We start from the raw sequence: 7,596 nt of genomic DNA, 5'->3' as shown, positions 1-7,596 counted from the left end.
CAGTAACCAAATCATTTCTACTGACATCTCTGTGCTGTCTACAGGTCTGTTATTTAAAGAAATCAGAAGAAAATGAAGTCAAGAAAATGTCCCTATTGGACAGGGTACAGATAAGTGATCAGACATCAACTATATTGCTTAATAATGATAAAGAAAAGAAAAACACAGCTGGGAAGAACACATTGAAAAAGCAGAGAAAGTTTGCAAAGTATTAAAAATGTACCAAAAGCCATGACTTACCGGTGCACCCACATAGCCTTTAATTCCTGGAGGACCCTGCTTTCCCTCGGATCCCTGGCAAGAAACTGAGGCACAGTAAAACACCAGAAATTGTCTCATGTAAGAATAAAACCAGTTATTCAGAAATGGAAGTTGCATTTCTGGGCTCACAAGGGGCTGTTGAGGATTCTCCATTGTCTCAGCACTAACACAGAGAGCAGGGTCTGACTTTCCAGCTACTTACCCAAAGTGATACCCCAATGTTTTCTTCTGTCCCCAGTGCTCAGACATTAGCAAGTTTTATCCTTCTGCAAAAGGCAAACCGCCCTATGCAAGCTCCTCTACAGGTAATTTCAAAGGCTTTGGCCACATCAGTCATTGCCTGTCCATTGCATGTGGCGTGATTGAGCTCTGTTCTGGCTCATGAACACTGATGGTGGAACAAAGCACAGGCATGCATTGCAGCAAACACTGCAGCAAAGGCCATATCCTAGCATAAATGAATCGCAGACTTCAAGATATTGTTTATTTTGAAGAATAAATGAAAACCAGATCTGAACTGTATTCTCTGATGTTTATTTTCAGCATAAGTGGGAGAAATGAAAGAGAATCAGGTACATTTCAGTAGCCCTTCAGCTGGCTGCACACTGACTTTTCCTGGAGAGATGGAGAGCACTCTCATTGTGTGCTTTTATGTGTCTTACAATTCCTGAAAATGGTCTGGATCCTCAGCTGAACAGGCTCAGCCTTCAAAATCATCCTATAGAGACAGACTGGACCTGACAGAACAGAGTCTGCCAACAAGAACAGGTTTGGCATCACCTATCACCTGTATGACTGATTTCTTTTCATACTTATCTCACTTCCCTTCCCATGTGGTTAGCTTCTGTACTGGGTGTTTGTACTAGATAAAGATTCAAAACAGATCAAGACTTTATTTTTAAATCACTTCTGCATTTCATATTAATAGATCCATTCTTCTTTAAAAAAAAAAAGGACAAAAAAGCAGACAAAAAAACCCAAACCCAAACAACTCACAATCAAACAAAAAGAACCCCCAAGGTATGTTTGCAATGAATTATTAGCAGAACTGAGGCTTTTTTTCCTAATGCAAGTGCCCAGGACACTGGTCATGTCACATCCCTGTTTACACTCACCTTAGCCCAAATGATAATCTCATTTGGAGCAGTTGTTCAGAACAGACCTTGGCTGGTCTGTGCTTGGCAAGTGTTCCACCACTGCTTTAAGGAATACATTGCCCATTGCCAAAACAGTCCCCCTCCCTTGGCCAGGGAGGACTTGACTTGTTAAAGCAGGTGAACCTGTGCCCTGAAGCCTGTGAATAGTTCATCCGCTCAGCTGTGAAGTGGCTGAACCTTTGTTAAGCAAACCACATGGTAAACTTAGAGGTTAAGGGGGATTCACGATTCACAAACCAGTTAACAAGAGCTGGGTTTAAGCACAGGCAAAACTGTTCTGGGGATCTTTACAACATGAGGCACATGAGGACCTGCAAGGTCAGGAAGTGGTGCAAGACCTCTAATGGCAACAGGCATGCTCTCCCTTTAGCCTGCAGAAAAATACTGCTGTCAAAGAAGGTAAAACCTATAGAGAAATAAAGGCCTTCTTCAAGCTGTCCAAATGATCAAAATCCAACTCAGTACCATTACATAAATCATGGCTATAACACTCAGCAAAAGTTACAGAGAAACTGGGTTTGTCTGGAGAGGACTTGCTGATCCCATCCAAGGCCTTTGCTGAGATCATGTCTGGTAAACCAGAGAGGTGTGAGACATTCAACAGCTGAAGCAAACAAGAAGAGAGTTTGTCAAAATGAAACTCTTACCTAATACTTTAGAATTCAAAGCCTTGATGTTTTTTTCCCCTCTGCTTCTGTTTTTGCTAGCAAGTGCAGGTAACTGTCAGTTCAGATGGGGATGTTACAGCTCTGTCAGTGCCATAGCATTGACAGCCACAGAAAAATCTCATTAACTGTTTACTAAAAATATAGGAGGAAAAAAGAAGGGAAAGGCTGAATATTTGCTGTAGGATTTCACAGGCTAAAGGGTTTAGTCTCAAAAATCTAAGCTTTGTTTCACTACTATAATATGATGAGGGACCTGAGCTATGGCCTTTTTAATCTGGATCCACTGACTCCAATTAAACTAACCTGCCAGGTCACGCATATTTATGTGGGAGCATTCTTCACTGGCCAGTGGATATTTCTTGCTATCTCAGTGCGCAGTGTAATCTAGAAGCAGAAGCTCCCACACTAATTAGCACAAGGCTATTGAGAGCTCTTTACTTCCACCGTCGTAGGCAGCAAGATCATACATTCTTCTTGGTAAGCAATGAAGTTTACCCACCAAATGGAAAAGAAAGCAAAACAACAAACACACAAAAAATAACAATTATTTTTATGATGAAAACACTGAACTAGGAACAATCTCCCCTGCTGACTTCACTCAGCAGCACAAGTGGTAGAACCAGAGATGACATACCAAGGCCATTTCACTCTTGTAACCCACACGTAGAATCATAGCACCAACTAGGTTGGAAAAGACCTTTAAAATCATCAAGTCCAACCATTACCACCACTAAACCGTGTGACAGAGGGCCTCAACATGTACCCTAATGGGCTCATCATCCCTTAGGGTACCCCTGTGGATTGAAGTCCTATTACCAGAAGCCTGCTCTACCCTTACTTGTCCTACTGGAAGCTTCACACAATCAATGAGATCTGTACAAGCTGTAAGGCACCTCCTTAAAAGAAAGTGCTGGCAATTCCCATTGAGGAGAAGACTGGAAATCCCTGAGTCAAGCAGATGAGCAGGGGGCTGAGTTTTATGAGGTGTACATACAACTGCTGAATGTGCACTGTGGTTTCCTGGCTCAATGCACATAAAGGTGGACTGAGCCAGGAAGGACCAAATCCCAACCAACCAGAGAAACTGCAAGGTAGAGCTGCATGGAGCCTGGGGTACAATCCAGAGACATTGTATTGACGCTGATGATAAAAAAAGTCATCTAGCAAAAAAACCCCAATCATCACAACAATTGCCCATCTCCACACCACCAAGGTATTTGAGGTTTACACTGAAGAGTAAAGGTGTGTGGATTTGTATTTTATATTTTAAAGCCCCATCAACAAAGTCAGGATAGCTTCTTAAAATAGCTCAGGCCAGAATCCAACTCAAGGACACTGCATATAGGTAGTGCACCCACTGAGGGAAATAAAAGGCACAGTGAAAGCACAAAATCATTTTGCAGTTGAGAGGCTGCGGTTGGCCAAGCTCACCTCCTCACTGGGAGCACTTGGCACTGTCTAGTCAGATGTCTACAGGTCCAGCCCTGCCAGCACCTATCCTGCCCAACCCATAGTGCTGACCTATTCAGTATCACCTTGCTACTTGGCTGGATTCTATGCGCCTGATGATCCTGGTGCAAATACAGAGCATTGTGCAGGATCAAGCCCTTTTGGAGGTAGATATAGATGTCTCAGTTCAGCTTGGCTTGTGAAAGTTTTGCAAAGCAAGGGTGAGGAACTCCATACCTCAAGGAGCATCTTATAGCTTACAGGTTTGTAATTCCACTATAGGAAACATGCAGGAAAGAGAGAAAATATGTACTTATTTACATGACAGGAGAGATGCAGGTGACAGGCACTGTGGGTGATGAATTCCATTCATTTCATCCAGTCCCAAATCCCACTGATGGGCAAAACAGTATCCACAGTGTCTCCACTCAGCTCAGCTTATCCCTGCTTCACAGCTCTCATTTACCTGCTGCTGAACATGCTGCAATGCAGCTTCCACAATCAACCCCTTCATGTTGATGAAGGCAATATGGGTCTCGCAGAGAGCTGTGGGATGGCTACCAAGTATTGTCACTAATCCACAGACACACAGTTCTGATACACTCAAAAGCCTCTCCACAGCTGAGGAACCTAGAAGGACCTGTATAAATGAACTTCTTCATTGAGTACTCTTAAACAGAGGAAATTGACTATCAGGACTGTATCTGGAAAGGTGTTCAGGTACTTAACTCCTATGTAAGGACAAAGGCAAACTCAGTGGAAGGTTTGAATGACCAGATATGGCTTCTCCAGAAAGATGCATTTCTTAAAGGTCAGTATTTGTACAGGAGAAAAATGGGTGAAATAAACTTGGGCAATCAATCTGTTGTCAGATTGAGTCATCGGCTGACCTGACCTTGCTGTGCACGATGCCCCTGAAAACACTTGTTAATCTAGTGTACCATCTTCTTTTTGTGCTATAACAAGACCGAAACTAAATGAGGGGTAGTTACCCCTCAGTAACCAAGGAACAAGGAAAGGAGAGCTAAGGCTTTGAAAGGAGATTAAAGAATTAATCATGAGAAGGGCTTCAAATTTAGGCACATTTCTGGCACCCATCGAAGTCTCACCAGATTTCCATTCAGAAGCAACATATTTGAAGCAAACCTGGTGATACTGAGCATTGACACAAGTCCTACTATCTACTGGCACAAAACTGAAGCCCCCAAAATAGGCAGAAACACCCAGGCTAAGATCTCACTGTGATAATTTGTTTTCCCCCAGTCACAGAGTAGGGATAATTCTCACCCACATCTTTGTGAGAGCTGGGAGTGCTTACTTAAGACATGAAGCAAGGCTCATGTGCCTAAAACACATCTTCTTTACCTTCTGCAGCTGGGCTGTTGATTGAACAAAAGGTATTTCTTCTTTTTACATACCTTGCCTAATTGCTCAACCTTAGCAGACCCCTGAAGAAGCTGAGCAGTTTGACTTTTGATATTCACACTGGTGAATGGAGAAAGTCATTAACAAAAACCAATCCACACATATAAAGAGTCAGTGAAAAAAACCCAATGCCTGCCCATATAAAGAAGAAATGGAAAGCTTACTTTTGGACCTGCTGGCCCTGGCAGTCCAAATGCTCCTGGCTGTCCTGGTTCACCCTGCAAATAACAAACAGCAATACTGGTGGTAAATGCTAACCTTTTATATATAAAAGCTAGGATGGCTCAAAATAATCATTACATACAGCCTCAGAAATGAAAGCTTTATCTAATAACTACAGTCCTGAGCATCATTATCCAGAGATCTGAAAGTCTGCAGTGTGCTTTCTTCACACATAGCAAAGCAGAAAGAGGCAAACTGAAAACTGAATGAGCTATTCGTCTGCTCTTCAAACACAATCACCTAAGTAGCAAGAAATTACTTCCCTAAGCTGTGAACAGCTTGCACCAACTACAGTCTACAAACATATATTCCTTGGAGATAACGTCATTCATTTGGTTTGGAATGGTGACTTTACAGTGTAAAAAAATGCATCTTATGAGAAACTCTGCAAGTCCAGGCATGCTATTGTCCAAGCCCAGACCATGCCACATGTGATGTGGTGAAGCTGTGTAGGTTCTGAAACCTATAATGGAAAACAACCACATTTTATCCACAAATGTGGCAAAAAGCAGTAACAGGATGCAAGGCAACAAAAAGAAAAGAGCTTTTCTGCTGTTTATCACTGTTTTAGTGTACGCCTGTCCTTCCAAAGGCTCAATTCCTCAAGTTCCTCCAGTTACCACCAAACGATTGCCACAAATGGACAGTGAATGAAATGATAAAAGTCCACCACTGGGATGAAGAGAATTCAAAGGGATGGTGATCAAGCAGGAAAAGGAGGGAATGCTCTAAAGCACACTTGTATCTGCTTGACATACTGGAATATGTGATTTAAATGTTGGAATATGGTATTTAAATACTGGAAAATGTGTGTGTGTTTTTACATTTCATCTGTAGTTCTCTTAAAGGCGGTATTTGGTACATTGCCTCCTTCTTTAAGCTAACACTGCACCTCTTCCTTTGCTATCAGCTTTTAGCAGTGCACAAAAAGAGTTCTGGTGCTTGCTTCTGTGACCAAGACACCTATTTTTCTTACCCCTGTCCACTGTGGAAGTACAAGATGGTGCCTGCAGCCCTGCCATCTCCATCAGCCAATGACCCTTTGCCAGACTTAAAACAAATGGCCAGGCTCTGGAGTTGGAGCTATTAACCAGCACAGCAGCAGCGGGCCCCAAGCCACAGGCTGCCACAGCTGCTCCCTTTTCCATCTTAATGAATGGTAACAGAGCTGCTCTGGGAGCAAATCAAGATGGCTAATCCATAAGACTCCTGCAAGCGTGTGAGGGAGAATGCTGGGGCTATTAACCTCCTGCCATTTGTTTCTGCTGCTCCTAAAATTACCATACAAATCCCCAAGACATGTTTCACTCAATACAGATTGATTTCCACTGCCTGCCTCGCACTGAAAGGCAGGGATTACATGGGGAGGAACAAAAAGGCTTACGGCTTCTCCTTTTGCTCCATCCTTCCCAGGGAGGCCAGGTGAGCCCAGGAATCCCTGTAATAACAACAATCACCATCAGCACAATATTAACACCCATTGCAAGTGCAAGGACGTAAGTAACGTATCAAGACATTAATAAGGAATGAGGAGAATCATTTCGATGCAAACATTTATTTATAGTCTCTGTAGGGGCTGTTGCTGACATTAACACGCTATTTGACAGAGCAAGCTCGGTGCAGGAAAACTTATTTTTCCTTCTCCCCCACCCCAAATAAGATGATGACACAGTATCAGCTAAGGCCATCTCAATTCAAAAGTTATTTATGTTACTGAAGAAACACTAACGTTTCTGTATGTGGAGGCATTAGCACTGAGCTTCTGTTCTGTTCCACTCTTCTGTTTTAGAATTTTACAAGGTTTAGACAAGGTTCCTGACCTTGTTAACACAAAACAAGAAAACACAGAGGTAAACCAAAAGACTTAGAAAAGGGCCTGTTTCCATAAGCCTTTCACAGTAGCTTTATAAACTCAAGCTTTTCATAGTATAATGAGAATAAAGAGTTGGACTTACCTTTTCTCCTTTATCCCCTTTCAGTCCAGGAAAGCCGGGGGGCCCTTCTTCACCCTACACCACCAATAGAAATGATACCTCATATGAAATGCCACACCATTCTCTGGTAGGTCTGCGTATTTGGGACAGCACAGTTATAGGACAGCTCTTTTAAAGAGTTGAGGCCAACTTCTCCTCCTTGCTGTAACAATGCTGTTCTTGATCACCTGTAACTTGCTCATACCCAAACAGCTACACTTTCAATTCTTAGTTCCAGTGTCTTCCTCTGGCTCATTCCTCCTCCCCACCTTTTTGTAAACATCATCCAGAACCAGTCTTTTACAAGAACACATTTGAGACCTATCCTTGTTAAATAAAACCATTTGAAGCATAGAAGCTTTTCACTGAGAAACTCTCTTGCTGCCTCATTTCAAAGAATGAGGTCTCAAAATTTGGCACAGCCAACATACTGACACAGCA

The 7,596-nt window shown here is 42.5% G+C and overlaps 1 long non-coding RNA gene across 1 annotated transcript; it reads right to left on the bottom strand.

Annotated features, from left to right (window-relative positions):
• Positions 1-239: 239 nt before the first annotated feature.
• Positions 240-7,198, bottom strand: LOC133213086 (uncharacterized). The gene is made up of 4 exons (XR_009725690.1): positions 7,138-7,198; positions 6,567-6,620; positions 5,125-5,178; positions 240-294 (listed from the first exon to the last, which is right to left on the bottom strand). It is a non-coding gene; the product is annotated as an uncharacterized LOC133213086 (long non-coding RNA).
• Positions 7,199-7,596: the final 398 nt, after the last annotated feature.

Source organism: Neopsephotus bourkii, unplaced genomic scaffold, assembly GCF_033783945.1.
Source record: "Neopsephotus bourkii isolate Nb327-2 ecotype Australia unplaced genomic scaffold, CSIRO-AGI_Nbou_v1 NB_771, whole genome shotgun sequence".
Lineage (NCBI taxonomy): Eukaryota > Metazoa > Chordata > Aves > Psittaciformes > Psittacidae > Neopsephotus > Neopsephotus bourkii.
Note: the sequence above shows the minus strand (reverse complement) of the source record. Positions and strands in the feature narration are given on the sequence as shown.